Genomic DNA, 19,854 nt, shown 5'->3' on the forward strand with positions numbered 1-19,854 from the left:
AGATTAGCGTATTAACCTAGATTTAGCTTTCAACAAAGAATACCAAGAGTATAAAGCAAATTTGATGATAAAAGTAAATTGTAAAGTTGTTTAAAATTGCCTGCCCTATCTGAATAATGAAAGTTACATTTTTACTAGACTGTCCCTTTAATGTTGCTAAATATATGGATTTTTGTGATGGTCCAAAAAAGTATCTGATTAATGCCAGACAAATATCTGACAGATGATGACATTTATTTCCTTTCATCATTATGCCCTTAAAGGGTTTTTTGTTTGGGTAGACAAACACCTTGATATTTTTATATACCATTTTTAGTTCTGTGAAATTAAACACCTTTGTATTATAGTTTTATTTTATAACTCTCAGAAGTGATTGGCAACACAGTATTTCCTAATTAGCTTCAACTGATAACAACTGCTTACATTATGTGCCCCTTGCATTAAAAGACGGCAGACAGCTTCTCAACTTGCGCCTTCGATGGATACGGGCAGTGGATCTGTTTGTTCGCTGGCCCGTATGTTTCATTACACACTCCGATGAGTGTGTAACGCCACCCCTTCACGACTAATTGCACGAGTGAAGGGACTGTCAATCACCGAGAGCGAGAGCGCTTTCTGTGATTTTCCCCTGCGACCTCAGAGGTGGCGTAGGGTGTAAGAAGCAGCGGTCTAATGAAGCGGTCTCATATGTAGGGTTGCCACTTCAGACATGTTTTCCTGGACACTTATGAGTTACACATGCTGCAGGGTGGGCAGGGAGGAACATGTATTGTGTTTCTGGACAGCACTATTCATATTCCTCCCTGCACACCCTGCAGCATGTGTAACTTATGAGTGTTCTGTATTTTAAGGAACGGGTGGCAACCCTACTCATATGTGCAAACCTGCCCTGCAAGGGCTCCGGAACAGCTCTTGCTGCGTTGTACACGGAGGCCTTAGACCATGCTTAGCCTTGTAGTAAAACAAAACAAAAGAGATGTCTTGTACAAGTTGTCTTAACAATAGCAATACTTGTTGATACCCTTAAAGGGACATGAACCCCAATTTAATTTTTTTCATGATCCAGATGCATACAATTTTAAACAATTTTCCAATTTACTTTCATTATCAAATTTTCTTCATTGGATATAAAGGTATAGATATATATTTAAAAAAAAAATCATATATATATAGAAATATGTATTTAAGAATAAATAGAACATATTCTGCTATATGGAGAACATTAGAATGTGAAATATTAATATTTCCTGTCAGGTTAGTGCACTTTGATTACACTCAATCAGGTTTGCGTACGAGTATGGGGGATTACAATATTCTAAGCTCGGCTTTTTGCACACGTCGGGTTCAACTTGTAATACGTGCACTAACCAACGCGCACAAATCGCTTACTTCTAGCGGAGATAACGCGCAAGTGTGAGCTCATAATCTAGCCCTTAATAAGCTGAAAGAAGCTACGCACCACTAGATTATAGTGGGCAAGGTATGATCTAGCGCAAAAATAATAAGCAAAGACTAACAAATCCCTTTGCAGAATGGGAGCACTGGGGGTCTGTGTGGGATGCCTGGGGCTTAAAGAGACAGTCTAGGCCAAAATAAACTTTCATGATTCAGATAGAGCATGTAATTTTAAACAATTTTCCAATTTACTTTTATTACCAATTTTGCTTTGTTCTCTTGGTATTCTTAGTTGAAAGCTTAACCTAGGAGGTTCATATGCTAATTTCTTAGACCTTGAAGGCCGCCTCTTTTCAGAATGCATTTTAACAGTTTTTCACCACTAGAGGGTGTTAGTTCACGTATTTCATATAGATAACACTGTGCTCGTGCACGTGAAGTTATCTGGGAGCAGGCACTGATTGGCTAAACTGCAAGTCTGTCAACAGAACTGAAATAAGGGGGCAGTTTGCAGAGGCTTAGATACAAGGTAATCACAGAGGTTAAAAGTATATTAATATAACTGTGTTGGTTATGCAAAACTGGGGAATGGGTAATAAAGGGATTATCTATCTTTTAAAACAATACAAATTCTGGTGTAGACTGTCCCTTTAACAGGCCAGATATTCATTATAGAGCAGAGGTGAAATAATCAGCTGATCAGCAACCATGCTTACTAACCTGCTCTCACTCATCAGCTGATTAGTGCACCTGTGCTCTAGTTAAAGGGACAGTTTTGTCAAAATTAAACTTTCATGATTCAGATAGGGCATGCAATTTTAAACAACTTTCCAATTTACTTTTATCATTAACTTTGCTTTGTTCCCTTGGTGGCTCAAACTGATTTCTAAAACCGGTGAAAACCGTCTCCTAGCTCAGAGCATTTTGAAAGTTTTTCACAGTTAGATAGTACTAGTTCATGTGTGTCATATAGATACCATTGTGCTCACTCTCGTGGAGTTATTTAGGAGCCTGCACTGATTGGCTAAACTGCATGTCTGTCAAAAGCACTTAGATAAGGGGGCAGTCTGCAGAGGCTTAGATACAAGGTAATCACAGAGGTAAAAAAAACATTAATATAACTGGGGAATGGGTAATAAAGGGATTATTTATCTTTTTAAACAATAACAATTATGGTGTAGACTGTCCCTTTAAAAGAGACAGCCTAGTCCAAAATAAACTTTCATGATTCAGATAGAGAATGTAATTTTAAACAATTTTTCAATTTACTTTTATCACCAATTTTGCTTTGTTCTCTTGGTATTCTTAGTTGAAAGCTAAACCTAGGAGGTTCATATGCTAATTTCTAAACCCTTGTAGGCCACCTCTTCTCTCAGGGAATTTGGAAAGTTTTTCACCACTGGAGGGTCTTAGTTCATGTGTGTCATATAGATAACACTGTGCTCACACACGTGGAGTTCAGGTGAGCCAGCTCTGATTCGCTAAAATGCAAGTCTGTCAAAAGAACTGAAATAAGGGGATAGTCTGCAGAGGCTTAGATACAAGGTAATCATAGAGGTAAAAAGTGTATTAATATAACCGTGTCAGTTATGTAAAACTGGGGAATGGGTAATAAAGGGATTATCTATCTTTTAAACAACAATTCTGGTGTAGACTGTCCCTAAGATATAATAAAACTCTGGCCTGTTAAGGGTCCTGAGGAATGGAGTTGAGAAACACTGGTCTAGATAGAAGGTAAAAAAAATAATAGGAGTCAGATATATAATATTAGGATGGTTGGCTCCTGGAAATGTTCAGATTCTGAATCTGATATAACATAACAAATACAGCTGGGGAAGTGGGCAGAAAATATTATAACAGACATCAGCTTTACCCCATAGCCAGGGAACTGTATACATCACAATAATGAGCACAGACAGGTCTATCCCATGGTACCTCCCTGTGCTGTTCAACCTCCCCCGCTCTCACTGATTTGTTACTGAATGTTTTTAAGTGGTTTATTTTTAGTTTATCTAATAGCTTCTTTAGTTCTAGGCTTCCACGAGTACAATGAGTTGTGTCAGCACATTCGACAAGACACAAATACCTTCTGTAAATGTCCAGAGCTGTGTTTGACATAAAATAATTTATTTTTAGGACCAAATAGATTTTTAGAAACCAGTCAGTCCATGAATGAGTTAAAGGGGTCAATTTATCAAGCTCCATACAAAGTTTGAAACCCCGTGTTTCCGGCGAGCCTGAAGGGTTACCGGAAACAGAAGTGGTCTAAAGACCGCTGCTCCATAAACTGTCTGCCTGCTCTGAGGCGGCGGACAGAAATCAACCCGATCAGATACGATCGGGTTGATTGATACCCCCTGCTAGCGACTGATTGGCCGCGAATCTGCAGGGGGCGGCATTGCACCAGCAGTTCACAAGAACTGCTGGTGCAATGATAAATGCCGACAGCGTATAATGTCAGCATTTATCAATGTGCAGCGGACATGATACGCTACATCGTATCGCAGCGGACATGATACGATACATCGTATCGTGTCAGCTCGCACTTTAGTAAATTGACCCCAAAGAATAACATTCATAGCAGGTAATCGATTAGGGTTGCCAATTTATTTTTTGAAGAAAATAAAGGAGACTAAGAACTGAACAATTTTCTTGTAGGAAATTGACTAATTATACGGTAGTTACTAAACAAAAAAAACTTTATTTTATACATTTTCTTTTTTGATTCAGACAGAGCAAACAATTTAAAAATTATTATTTTTTAAATGACTTCTTTTATCAAATTTGTTTTTGTTCCCATGGTATTCTTTGTTGAAGAGAGACCTAGGTATGCGTCTGCAGCATTACATGCCAGGAAATAATGCTGCTATCTATTGATCTTGCAAATGTATGGCATTCCTGCAAAAATGCTGCCACATAGTGATCCAGAAACGTGCACGCTCCTGAGCTTAACTCTGCTTTTAAACAAAAGATACCAAGACATCAAAGAAAATGTGATAATAGGAATTAAATTAGAAAGTTGTTTAAAATGACATGCTCTATCTGAATCAGGAAAGAGAAATGTTGGGTTACATGTCCCTTTAATAGATTTAACAATGTTCTGCAAATCTATTAAGTCTATTTCTCATTTAAAGGGACAGTTTACCCAAATTAATTTGTTCCCAATGATCCATTTTACTGCTGGAATGTATTACATTTTCACAAATAAGATTTTCTTCTATGTGAGCAACATTGGGATGTGCAATATTAAAGGGCCATTAAACCCAAAATCTTTCTTTCATGATTCAGATAGACAATACAAATTTAAACAACATTACAATTTACTTCTATTATTTATTTTGCTTTATTTTATAGATATCCTTTGTTGAAGAAAAAGCAATGCACATGGGTGAGCCAATCACACAAGGCTTCTATGTGCAGCAACCAATCAGCAGCTACTGAGCATATCTAGATATGCTTTTCAGCAAAGAATATCAGGAGAATAAAACAAATTAGATAATAGAAGTAAATTAGAAAGATGTTTAAAATTGCATTCTCTTTCTAAACCATGAAAGAAAAAATGTGGGTTTCATGTCCCTTTAATAGCTCAGTTCGAGTTAGTGTGCAAGTATAGGTGAAAGTTTTTTTTTCAGTTTGCATGCTCCATTGACGTACACAAAAAGTTAATTTCCAGAAAAAGATAACCCTCAAGAGGAAGCACTCAATAGCACGCCACTTGTAATCTAGCCATAAATGTCAGATAAATCAAAATTATAAACTAAATGAGAACAATAGTACATTATTAAGGGCCGGATTACAAATAGAGCACAAAATATCACTTCCAAAATATCGCTTGCGCTCAACTTTGCAATACCAGTGTACGCAAATGTACGCTGGTATTACAAATTAGGTGCAATGTGAACGTGACCTCGCATTCAAATTGTATGGAGGCTTTGTGCTCACAAGAGCGTGCTTCTATAGTCTCCAATGGTAGCCTCGTTCTGATGCTGTCGTACACGTCATGAGAACTAGCGCAGCAAAGGGGCTAAATCGCGCAGCAATGGGCAACAAATATTAATATATATGTATTTGAATATATACATAAATATGTATGTGTTAAAATGTGTACATACACACATTAACACATAAATAAATATGTATATAAGCATATACAGGTACATATATATTTACAGGGAACACACAGTTCCCATAGACTGCAATTTAAAACTAAAAGCACTTTTCAGTAAAGTTTTTTTTTAACACCCCACACCCGTCAACTTTAGCCACTTATAACTGCCTTATGAAGTTACTTTATTAAAAAATTAAAATGCTAATACATGTATTTTCATTTTTTAATAAAAATGAATACGGGGGCAATTGGGGGACATTTAGAATATGAACCAGAGGTCTGACAGCTGGTTAATTTTCTGAGCACTAATTTCTACAGTGAGTTTATGGTAGCAATAACCTGCCACTTGTAATTTCTGGTAATTCATCACATGGCCGCAAATGGGAGAATTTGCCCATTTGCGGGCGCGCAATAAATTAGCGATCCACTTCTAATCTTGCACTAAATGTTTGACATTTTACATGTTATAAAAAATAAGCAAGAGAGAATTAATAATGGCTAATATGGGAAATCCCTTGAAAAAAAATGGAGCCTTTGATTTTAAGCTGCTTACGTATGTCATGTCAATCTAACATTTCTGATTCTCTGAAATGTCACAGCCAATAAATGGTGATGGTTCCCCATGACAGCAAATTGAGATAGCCATGGAGACGCTTGCTGGAATAGCTGGTAATGGTTATAATACTATGGGAATATAAATATGCATATTATAAAGGCAGAACTGATATATTTAAAGGACCATCAAACTTGACATTTCAACAATGTATAAAATGTGTCATTATTGCAAGTGAAAGGTTATTGCAATATTCATTGATTTTTTATTTTGTTGCCCTTTGCTGTAAAATACATCTAAAAATTGTGCTTGTTGCACTTTTTCCCTTGAGGTTTGGGTTAATACTTTTATGCAATTTATGTGAGCTTTTGTTTGCTTCACCCTCCCCCATAATATTCTCAGCAGTCACATGTTTGTAAAAGGTGGATTATCAGTTTTGCATCAACAATTATGATAGGAGAGGCATTCTTTGCAATAGTAGCTAAGTTAAATCAGTGCTAAGCCACCTTAAGGGAAGAGATAAGGGCAAGCTTTTCCATTCTCTCTCAAGTGCATATGTACAGAGTTCATGTTATTTCTGAATATTAGTTTGTGATTGGTTAACAAGGGTTCTTTTGTTCTGCGGAACAGGGAAGTCAGTGAAAACAATAAACATAAAAAATATAATCATTTGACACAATAAAGCTGCAGTTCATTGCAAAATTATTCTCAGATATGAACGTTCAAAATCATGTAGTTTAGTATTTGTCTTTAGTGTCCCTTTAAGTGTTAACCCTTTAATGTCTACATCGGAAATCCTATGATCGTGCACGTGATCGCGAGATTTCAATGATGGGATCGAGTTAGGGGGCGTCCCTATGAAGCTAGGCAAGCCCGCCAGACCGCAATCCCATACAGCAAGCGCCGTTGGCTTCAGGACAGCCAAACGGCTCGGACGCGGTTAGGACAGAATAGAATGCCAAAACAGCGTTAAAAGGTTAAACTCTCCCCTATTTGTTTTTTTTACTGTAATTAAATTTTATTTTAAAGCAAATTAAACCAATCCGTGAATCTAATGATAAGTACCACCATATCATTCTATAACTGACACCGTCTTTATAAGAGGTAACCAGCTGTAGATTTCAACAATTCCATGTTTTCTTTGTTTTAAGAAGATGAAGATTAAAAATTAAAATAATTATAGACACAAAATTCTCAGACTGTGAATCAGATTTTCCTTTGAGAGAGCGATAAATACAATTAGCGCAGCATAATTAGTTATCCATCTGACACTCACTACTAAGTAGGGGACATCATTAGGATCTCAATGGACTAGTCCACTGAAATTGGCGTAATCTGATGATTATTACTTGTTATTATCCCTGTAAATTCCTTTTGTCACCAGTATAAAAATAAAACACAAGACTGCTCATTTCTAGTAATTAATGGCAATTATTGGTGACTTTTGGACCTCATCCAACGTATAATTTATTTAATTTCTCTGTTTAGCAGTCCATGTGGGGAACACTATGGTGTCTGCTTTCTGTGTCTCATTCCTACTAATCATTATGACTGATGGCTATACGCTTTGTTTATAATGTTTTTAATATCATTCAAAAGAAAAAAAGATCAATGTATAAATAGGTCAGTTCCTGAAGAGCTTACTGGGGAGCATTATGATACTGAGGACCCCTTGTGGGGTAAACTTAAGGGTTTAAATATCTGAGTAATGGAAGTGACTAGGTCTTTGCAATGTAAGGTCATTACTTAAGTGAAAGGATGTGCTTCCCCTATGGGATATAAGGCCCTGCATGAAGTGTACAGCTCTCTTTCTGTTGTGTTTTGAAGAACTGTTTCTTACTCTCCCTCCCCCGTTTTGGGGTTGTTTGGGACAGTTGTGATGATGTCACTGAGTACTTGGAGCTCTTAGGCTTGCTAGTAGTTAAGCGGGAGTAGGTTTAGTTCCTCATAGGAATGGGCGAATGTCTTACAACATTTGAAAAATGAAACAAATTTTAAAACATTCGTTTGTCGTTTCGAATAGCGAATGTTTGTACAACATTATAACATTTGTTTAAAGTGAAGGTAAACTTTGCTCTTTTTTAATCGAATCCTATACATATAAGCACAAATAAATGGCATTTTCATTTATTAAAATTTCTAATTTTACTTTTACCCCGTGTTATTGCCATTTTTATTTTGCATCTTGCAATATTCAAATTCAACCGTTTTTTTTTTTTTTTTTTTTTTTTTTTTTTTTAACATGCTGGTCACGTTTTTTCACCAGCCAATTGCGTTAGCTTTTATTGCTCACACTTGGAAGGCAAGCGTGGCCCCATTTCGCACATGCTCAGTGCAAATTTTATATTTCATATAGGGTTACGCAGAAGACTTATTACGGGACAGGAATACCGCATGCACATTGTTGACAGTCAGCGAGTTTATGTGCATGCGCAGTTCTTATAGTCACCGTGCACGAGCCTTGTAGACACATATAGAGTGGGTGGGACCGCTCTATACGTCACAATACCAGAAATCAGGAAATGGCTCATGGGAGGAGTTTGAAACGGAACGGTAGGGAAAAATCAAACCTCAATATTATAGAAATAAGTAATATTTCAAAGAAAAAAAACTTAGAGACTCTGTATTTTCTAAGCTGCAAAATTGAATATAAAAAGAACAATCTAACTTTACCTTCAGTTTAATGTAATAGTATTTCTAATGCTTTCTTTAAATGTAATATTCGAATTATGCAATATTCGAAATAGAAACATTCAAATTTATATATTTGTATCTATTATGTATCAATTTACTAAATTCCCTATCACATGAACTATTGAACTTCTGAATAGTAATTGTTAAATAGAATGTTCCATTTGAAATTTCAAATGTGGATATTCAAACTAATAATGAACATTTGAAAACTGGAAATAACATTTGAATACCGAATTTTAATGGATTTTCATTCTCATCAACATTTGACTGTCCAAAATGAATGTCCACAGGATTATTTGTTCTACCAAACGAATTACACTTTCAGCACATTCGCCCCTTCCTAGTTCCTCACTTACTCTGTAATTTATTCTCTGCTCAGTTGTTGCTCATTGTATAACTTGCTTTACTGAGGTTGCTTCCTACTGGGTTGGAGGTGATGCCCAGCTATGGCGGCGGGTCAAGGCTCTGTGTGCCTTTGGAGAAGGTACTGAGTGATGGCCAGACTGGATTGGGGTGACTCCCACTAGGTGCAAGCCTAGGGGTACTCTCCAAGCAGGTAAGCTCATTAAAGTCCTATGACTCAGTTGTGGGTGGAGCAGTATGCTTTATTGCAGGTACCCTATCTGGGGCCGTGGCCAGTTATAGTAGGGGTTAATTTTTAGGAACTCAGTTGCTGCCATCTGTTCATTTATATTAATAAAAACTGTGGTCAACGAATATATGGCAAATAAAAGTATTGGTTTATTAAATATGACCGTGAGCAATCTTCCTTCAACAAGGTGTCTGTATTTTTTTTGGGTACCAGTGGCTAGCTAATGTCTGTATGGGTTTCTTACAGAAGAAAAAATGGGTAATTAAATCACTTATAAGCTATGCTAAGAAAATGTCTGGGGTTAGTGTGTTTATTGCCGTAGGGCTGGTTCGATGTCTGAGGTGAGTGCTACTATGAAGGCCAGATGCTCTAAAGTGCGCACGGTGGATGTTTATGTTGGCATTAAAGATGATCTGACTGTGGCACCTGCACTATATATTAGACATGTACATTTTTCATTTCGTTCCAAATCGAAATTCGTATGAATTCGCCAAATTTGGAGATTCAAATCGATTCCAATTACTCTAGCAACAAAACTAAACTAATCCGAATGCATTTGTAATGAATAAAGCCGAAATAGTTTGGATTTATTAGTTACATTCGAATGGCCATGGACTAATCACAATTCGGTATAAAAATTAAATTTAGTGAGATAGAACAGTGAAATAATAGTGTTTGTGTAACTTGGAACCATCTGAATCAACATAACACATACCGAACTTCCGAATGTACGAATCGAATACGAAATGAATACATCCAAATTTATTTGAATCAGAATTCGAATCGATCCAAAACGAAATTAAAAAAAATCTGAATTGGTCCGAAACGAGCTGAAACAAATTGTTCCACTGTCCACATGTCTAATATATATATTTTTTTTTTATTTCAATGTTGGAAATAGCCTTGTGGCAGAATTAGAACCAAAATATACACAAAATATTTTAAAAAGCTTGTGATGGTGCTATTCTGTGCTCGGTTAGTGTTCCTGTTCCTGTTTTGTCTATCATGGTTTAACCCCAGATTGTTATTTGGACTCTGCTAACTGCATGTTCCTTTGTTTTGCTGCTGGTCTCAAACTGGGAGCCTGGTTGCTGACTCCTTGAACCGTTTACTGGATTATCATTCTGTTTATTTTCTCCCTTTACTTTGTTGCCTGGTTTCCTTTGCCTCTTGGTTCTTGACCCTGGTATGAACTTTGACCACTCTTCTGTGTTGTTGAGCAAATCTGATTTATCGCCTCCAGCAGTCTTCCATGTTTAACTTTTTTCCTGTCTACAATTGGCTCTATAATATTTTGGTTAACCTTATAAAATGTCTTGTGCTTTTTTAGCTTTGTTCATTCTCACCTCAGTATGCCTCTTTATTTATGCAAATGACTTTGGGCTTAGTCATCCTTAGAGTAAAATTGGGAATCGATATTGCTTGTGTGCCAAGAGGTATGAAACTGTATCTCACTAATGAGACCTATTAAAACCATAATGTATAGCTGAGGTTTGTTGTTTCCTTTGATCAGAGGAAAATTGCCTAGTATTTCAGTCATGGACTGAGCAGCAAGGATGCACAGGGGTCACAAAAGCACTCCAATCTTTAAGATTGCATCTCTTCTGTGTGAAAGCAATTGGTTAAACTGATCTTCCTATCCTTTCCAAAATAACCAACCAACCCCTGAACTGCCTAACCATACCCCAAGTACACCCATGTCAAGAAACACAGCCCACCTACATACATCTTGACACCTACAATGAAATACGCATCACACAGACCACATTTTTAATTCTAGAATCTGCCATGCTTGGACTGTCTTTCAGACTAGATATCCTACTGGAAGTTGACATTTTCTCCATTTTTATTTGTTGTCATGTCAAGTACTTTGTCAGTTACGTACTAATGCTTCTATAATAAATTTACTTTCCCAAAAAGACCTTTATTAATTATGTACATTGACCTATAACTAGAAAGTAATGGTGCTATTATGATTATTCATTTGACTGTGCATGATATCACTGTACACCTCAAAGCTCACCATCATGGGACCGACATGCCATCCACTATCCTAGAATCTGGAAGACAGATCCTGATTGGTAGATCACTCCCCATTATAGATATAAAATATTGAGCATATTGAATTTTATTGCCTCACATTCCATTCCACTTCACTTATAGTTTCTACAGATTTGTGGGCGTTCTTATCTCTAACATCTATAATTAACACAAAACATGAAACGTAAATCTATTGCTAAGTGGTTAAAACAATTACAATGGCAACAACTTTGGAAACAGGCTTGAAACATGATTAATGTAAATGTTTTTAAAGGGACATTTAAGTCAAAATTAAAACTTAAATTTATTGTTTAGGGCGTGACATTTTAAACAACTTTCTAATTTACTTCTGTTATCCATTTTTCTTAGTTGTCATATTTCTTTGTTAACCCCTTAACGACAAGCTCCGTATGCCCTACAGTCCTGGCCTTTCTTTCTGCTCAAAATAGCTAGATTTCGCTATTTCTGCATGCCCCACGAGTGGAGCACTGCATAAATAGATTTGCAGAGTTTTGATGCAGAGAGGGCCACCGCACAGCGGTGGTTCCGATTGTTGGTGGGTGGGAGTGTAATGAGGGAGGCGGGTGGGCGCTCCATCTCTGGAGGAGGCGAGAGGAGGGCGGGAGTGGGTGGGACCGCTACGCCACACAAAATGTTAGGGGAAAAAAAAGTGCCGGTTAAAACGGGAAGTTAGGGAAAGGAGGTAGGAGGGAGGAGAGAGGAAAGACAATGAGGGAGCTCCTATGTGGGTTTCATTGAGGGAAAGGGATCTAGGAGGGGGAAGGGTAATGAGGGGGGCAGCTACACTAAAGAAAAAAAGGGTGTTTGAATTTTATTTATTTTTAAATGCCTAATTTGCTGCAAACTGGGTACTGGCAGACAGCTGCCAGTACCTAAGATGGCAGCAAATAGGTAGAGGGGGAGGCTTAGAGAGCTGTTTGGGGGGATCAGGGAGGTTGGGGGTAAAGGGGGATAATAAACTGCAGAAACCTAAAAAAAAAAAAGCAGCCTTTTATTTTAGTACTGGCAGACTTTCTGCCAGTACTTAAAGGGACACTGAACCCAAATGTTTTCTTTCATGATTCAGATAGAGCATGACATTTTAAGCAACTTAGTAATATACTCCTATTGTCAATTTTTCTTCGTTCTCTTGCTATCTTTATTTTAAAAGCAGGCATGTAAATCTTAGCAGCCAGCCCATTTAAGGTTCAGCACCCTGGATAGTGCTTGCTTATTGGAGGCCGACATTTACCCACCAATAAGCAAGCATAACCCAGGTTCTCAACCAAAAATGGGCTGGCTACTATGCATCACATTCCTGCTGTTTAAATAAGGATAGCAAGAGAACAAATAAAAATTGATAATAGGAGTAAATTAGATCGTTGCTTAAAATTACATGCTCTATCTGAATCATGAAAGAAAAAATTTGGGTTTAGTGTCCCTTTAAGATGGGGGTGACCTTTGGCTGGTGGGGAAGGGAAGAGAGCTGTTTGAGAGAGGTCAGGGAGGGATCAGAGGGTGGTATGCGTCAGGTAGGAGGCTGATCTCTACACTAAAGCTAAAATTAACCCTACAAGCTACCTAATTAACCCCTTCACTGCTGGGCATAATACAAGTGTGGTGCGCAGCGGTATTTAGCGGCCTTCTAATTACCAAAAACAAATGCCAAAGCCATATATGTCTTCTATTTCTGAACAAAGGGGATCACAGAGAAGCATTTACAACCATTTGTGCCATGATTGCACAAGCTGTTTGTAAATAATTTCAGTGAGAAACCTAAAATTGTGAAAAAGTGAACAATTTTTTTTTTATTTGATCGCATTTGGCGGTGAAATGGTAGCATGAAATATACAAAAATGGGCCTAGATCAATACTTTTGGTTGTCTACTAAAAAAAATATATAGTTTTGTTAGGTAAATATAAAAAAGGGCTCTATTTCTTTTTAAATGTAGTGGTGGCAAAAATGCTAAAAATGCTCTGGTCTTTTGGGGAAGTTTTTGTCTGAAATGCCCGGTCCTTAAGGGGTTAAAGAGTAATCCTAGGTGAGCTTGTGTACCTTTGTATGTGGAGGATTTGAAGGTGTTGGAATCCACCTAGCAGGTAATAGCACACCCTTACATAAATCTCTTACAGGGAAGGGAACCCAGAATGAGGTTGGCACGTGGGCTATAGAAGATTTACCAAGGGAAGAATCCAGATCAAGAGTCGAGCAGTGCTGAAGTCAAAGCCAGATAGAGGTACCAAGGGTCAAAGCAGGAGACAAGGTCACGAGAAGAGCCAAGAGGGCAATGCCAGAGATCAGGTATCAGGGAACAGGCAAGCAACATTCAAGACTGGACTGGGAATAAAAAGCAGCAGATTGCACACACCTGATTTTTATTCAAGAGGATTACTGGGATATTCTTTACCCTAATATTTTTTTCAGAATTCAATTATATTAGTTATATTGCATTCTAGGGCTGACGTGTGTGCTCATGTGCAGCAACTCTGCTTCAGATACCTGATACACCTGCAGGGTAAGTTCCAAAATGGACCCATAATTAGTGGAGTGTGTATACTCTGGGACAGATTACAAGTGGAGCACTAAATATTGCTTGCACGCTAGCGATATTAGCGCTCCACTTTGTAATACCAGTGCACGATAATGTGCAATGTGCTCACAAGAGCGCGCTTCCATAGCCTCACAGACAGCATCAGAACCTCGCACAGCAAAGGGGGTAAGTAGCGCAGCAATGGGCAGCATTTTTAAATATATATATTAACATATTAACACATAAATATATATATATGTATACAATCATATACATATATATTTACATTGCGGTCTATGGGAATACATAGTTCCCATAGACCGCTATGTAAAGGCACTTTTCAGTGCCGTTTTTTTTCTAACACCCCACACCCACTAACTTTAAAGCCCTCAAACTGCCTATTGCAGTTGTTTTAAATAAATAAAAAAAAGCTAAAAAAAAATTTAAATTATTAATTACAATGCCCTATTTTGAGGGCATTCAAAGCACTTTTAGAAAATTAACCAGCAATCTAATCGCGGTAGCAATAACCAGCCACTTGCCCGTTTGCGGGAGTGCAATAATTGAGAGCTCCACTTATAATCTTGCCCTTTGTATTTAGTGTTTAATGTCCTTATAATCTTGCATGCTTTATTTGAATCTTAAAGGGACACTGAACCCAATTTTTTTCTTTCGTGATTCAGATAGAGCATGCAATTTAAGACAACTTTAGAATTTACTCCTATTATCAAGTTTTATTCGTTCTCTTGCTATCTTTATTTGAAAAAGAAGGCATCTAAGCTATTTTTTTTGGTTCAGACCTCTGGACAGCACTTTTTTATTGGTGGATGAATTTATCCACCAATCAGCAAGGACAACCCAGGTTGTTCACCAAAAATAGGCCGGCACCTAAACTTACATTCTTACATTTCAAACAAAGATACCAAGAGAATAAAGAAAATTTGATAATAGGACAAAAGAAAAAATGGGGTTCAGTGTCCCTTTAAGAATGTAATTTTGACTATAATACCCCTTTAAGAGGCAGTTCTTTTTGAATCCAGATGTTTATGAGTTGTACTATCTTATTTTCCTCGTACTCAAGTGACCCGTCTCTGTCTCCTTGCGTGATATTATTTCTGGGGTATCAGCAGTATAAAATTACATTGCAGAGATTTCTGTCCCCTCTGTGTATCCAAGCAAAATGCCATGAATATATTTACCGAGGAAAACGCATCAAAAAACTCGTTAATCAAAAGAAGTGGGCTCAGTTCACAGCATCAGCGCACAATCTGGTGTATTTGGATGCACAAAAGAAACAGGCAGGAATAACAAATGAAATGAGGGTTACTTGTGCTATGATGCATGGAAATATATTCTGTTTGCCTCACAACTTATTTACTGTAGTAACCGATTCGGAAGCGATAAAACGTAGTAAGAAAAAAAGTTTCATTTTCAATCTGTATATTTGTATATTTTTATAGGCCTTTATGAAGAAAGTTTATCAAAGTGAGTTAAAGTAACATTTAATAAAGGGACAGTAAATACCAAAAAAATTTCTGCTGTGTGTTCACATATTCCCTTATAGAAGTCAATGGAGAAATAAAGTGGAAAAAAAACACCCCACTCCACATTCTATTTATTCATAAATAACTATTTCTACACATATCCCATATTTTTTGTACAATATATATCTATACAAATATATACATAAGTCTAAACAGATCATACTCCATATATATATATAAACAGATCATACTCCATATATATATATAAACAGATCATACTATATATATATATATATATATATATATATATATAAATATATATGGGCATATATATATACAGTATATATATATATATATATATTTATACCTATATAGATAGGTATATGAGTGTATATATGTGTATTCATGTGTTTATTTCTGTATATATGTCTGTAAATACATATATATATATATATATATATTTAGACATGTATATGTATGTATGTCTATGTTAAAGCCCTTTGCCTGCCTTTTGTTTTCAACTGAGACCTCAAATCTTTGAGCCCTTATATCTTTTTTTAACAATATATATATATATTTTAAATAATTTTTATTACATGGTGTAATATGAGTGAAACTGTACTTTGTAATGTATTTTTGATGTGTTTTGTGCAACTTTTTTGTTGACCTGAGCTCTGAAGTCGCGGTAATCATTCTAGCGTAAATCGCGATTGCACTTAAGCAATCGCATTTACTTTCAACTCGTAATACCAGCGATAAGCCCAGTGAGTGCAAACACCCACGATAAACCCCTTATCGCTTGCGTGCAAACGTTTGCGCTCCACTGGTAATTTGGCCCTATATATATATATATATATATATATATATATATACAATCCCAGAGTGTTTACTGTCAGTTCAAGGCATTATTTTGCATCTTAAAGAGCGCATTTTAATACTTGTTTCAAAGTGGGCTAATAGATATATAGATATTTATATATATATATATATATATATATATATATATATATATATATATAAATAACTAAATTTATGCTTACCTGATAAATTGATTTCTTCTATGGTAAGACGAGTCGACGGATTCATCCTTTACTTGTGGGATATTATCCTTCCCTACAGGAAGTGGCAAAGAGCACCACAGCAGAGCTATCTATATAGCTCCTCCCTTAGCTCCACCCCCCAGTCATTCGACCGAAGGTACAGGAAGAAAAAGGAGAAACTACAAGGTGCAGAGGTGACTGAGTTTAAATCAAAAAAATATAATCTGTCTTAAAATGACAGGTCGGGCCGTGGACTCGTCTTACCATAGAAGAAATCAATTTATCAGGTAAGCATAAATTTAGTTTTCTTCTATAAAGGTAAGACGAGTCCACGGATTCATCCTTTACTTGTGGGATACAATACCAAAGCTACAGGACACGGATGAACGGGAGGGACAAGACAGATGGTTAAACAGAAGGCACCACTGCTTGAAGAACTTTTCTCCCAAATACAGCCTCCAAAGAAGCAAAAGTATCAAATTTGTAAAATTTGGAAAAGTTATGAAGCGAAGACCAAGTCGCAGCCTTACAAATCTGTTCAACAGAAGCATCATTTTTAAAAGCCCATGTGGAAGCCACCGCTCTAGTAGAATGAGCTGTAATTCTTTCAGGAGGCGGCTGTCCAGCAGTCTCGTATGCCAAACGGATGATGCTTTTTAGCCAAAAGGCAAGAGAGGTAGCCTTAACTTTTTGACCTCTACGTTTTCCAGAATAGACAACAAACAAAGAAGACGTTTGACGAAAATCTTTGGTCGCTTGCAAGTAAAACTTTAAAGCACGAACCACGTCCAAGTTGTACAATTGACGCTACTTCTTAGAGGAAGGATTAGGACACAGTGAAGGAACAACAATTTCCTGATTAATATTCTTATTAGTAACAACCATAATATGCCTAGATTTAGAGTTTGGCGGTAGCCGTCAAAACCAGCGTTAGCTTGTTTTTTACGGACTCCGGTATTTAGAGTTTAGTTACCGACACTCAAAAATCACCCAACGCACAAATCTCTACCGACAGCTCAGACCCAGTAGTTAACATCTACCGACAAAATAAACATCCACGAATCACAAAACAAATATTACACAAAGTACACTTACACTCATACAAACACTACACTATATTTATTTTTCAGATTTAATAATTTTTCATCAAAATAGAAAGGATCAAAGTTGCGAGATCTCGGGTGTTAGAAAAAAACCAACACAAATCCATTTTGCCATTGACTTACATTGACACCCGGAAAAGACCCTCATATAGCTACATCTAACTAATAAGATTATCACAAACATACACTCATCGATGCATACAAAAAATATACACCACATTACATACACAAACAAGTTATTTATTACAAAATGAACACGATTTAGCTACTTTTTCACACAAGACCATGACGTCACTCACTTTACGAGGAAAACCAGTCTTTGAAGAAAAAAAAAACAAAATTTGGAGCCTCCATTGACTTCTATGGGGAAGACGTGCTCGTGCACGCAACAGACAGATTTCCCTAACGCATGCAAATAGCGTAGACAAAAAAACTCCAAATACCAGCGCTAGAAATAGGAAAAAAATACATGCTTTTCTGCGTTACACCCAGCTATGACAAATAGATCAAGAAATGACTATTTCCCTATGGTGGACTTATGGATATTACTTATTGAATATTCACAACAGCATTAAATTGTTTCATACTTTTACATTACATCAACTACAAATCAACATCACTAGTAACAAACATTTTTACAAATAAAATCACATTTAAACGGACACAAAAATAATTACAACATTTCAGGATTCACAAACACTACACAATGGGAAACACCTCTCATTTACCTTTATTATTGCATTTCATTTATTCAACTCATATGCTTGCAGCAACAGCATATCTACATAGGCTTAACACATGATCAGTCATGGATGCACATACATTACTTTTACCATTCACTCATACATGTGCATTCAAATTATGGGGAAAAAACACATTACATTCTCTATAGGAATCACAAAACAGAACATATGGATTTTAATGTACTTTTAACATCATGATTCCATCACAATAAACCATTAGGAATTACGTACAAGAAGAACATCATTACACCAGATTACAGATGTCACTTTATGGGAAGGAACAACAATGCCAGACCACTATATAGAAGTCAGCATATGTGGGACACAATCACAATATATACGTAGATGTACATAACACGCATCACCCATCACGCAACCACAAAGCACACATTTATATTTTATTCAGCACACAATAACAATGTAGTCAAATACAACAACACAATGAGGATTTCAGAACTACATAGGCAGGTTAATAATATGATGACGTCATTAGAAGATTCAACCATACACATTACAGATTCACGACTGTACCGCCCCTTTCAGAAATTTAACACTCAATACTACAATACAACATATACGTAAACAACAGTTTGGAACAGCATTATTAGGGCGATTTGAATGGGACAATTAATAAATATTGTCAGATCGCAAATCACTTATATATATAATACTACAGATGACAGCAGGAAGTTATTCAGTATTAGTGCCATTTGAATAGGACGCATACAATATTGACAGCTCGGCAATCACTTATATATACAATACTACAGATGACAGCCGGAAGTTATTCAGTATTAGTGCCATTTTAATGGGACGCATACAATATTTACATCTCGGCAACCACTTATATATACAATACTACAGATGACAGCCGGAAGTTATTCAGCATTAGTGCGATTTTAAAGGGACGCATACAATATTGACATCTTGGCAATCACTTATATATACAATACTACAGATGACAGCCGGAAGTTCTGAATTATTATTGCGATTTGAAAGGGACGCATACAATATTTACATCTCGGCAATCACTTATATATACAATACTACAGATAGCAGCTGGAAGTTATTCAGCATTAGTGCCATTTTAAAGGGACGCATACAATATTGACAGCTCGGCAGTCACTTATATATACAATACTACAGATGACAGCCGGAAGTTCTGAATTATTATTGCGATTTGAAAGGGACGCATACAATATTGACAGCTCGGAAATCACTTATATATACAATACTACAGATGGCAGATGTTACTTTATCGTTTACAAACAATGTTGCAGCAACATTGATCGATCACATTCGATGCATATTATACACAACTATGCACTTTCATTCATGTTAGCCTGGACGTGTGCTTGTTACTATAAGATCGCGTTTAAGAAATATTGATTACGCATATGAACAAACATTACAAACATGCACTGTATGTGTGATATTTGACACTTTCACATTGAGATTCATTGGGGGAAAACAACATTTCAGCAAACAACAAAAAAAACGCCCACTGTGAAAGCATTCGCGCCACTCACATACAAACAAGTGAATACAATCAGCAATCATTACAAACTCAC

Source organism: Bombina bombina, chromosome 7 (assembly GCF_027579735.1).
Source record: "Bombina bombina isolate aBomBom1 chromosome 7, aBomBom1.pri, whole genome shotgun sequence".
NCBI classification, from domain to species: Eukaryota; Metazoa; Chordata; class Amphibia; order Anura; family Bombinatoridae; genus Bombina; species Bombina bombina.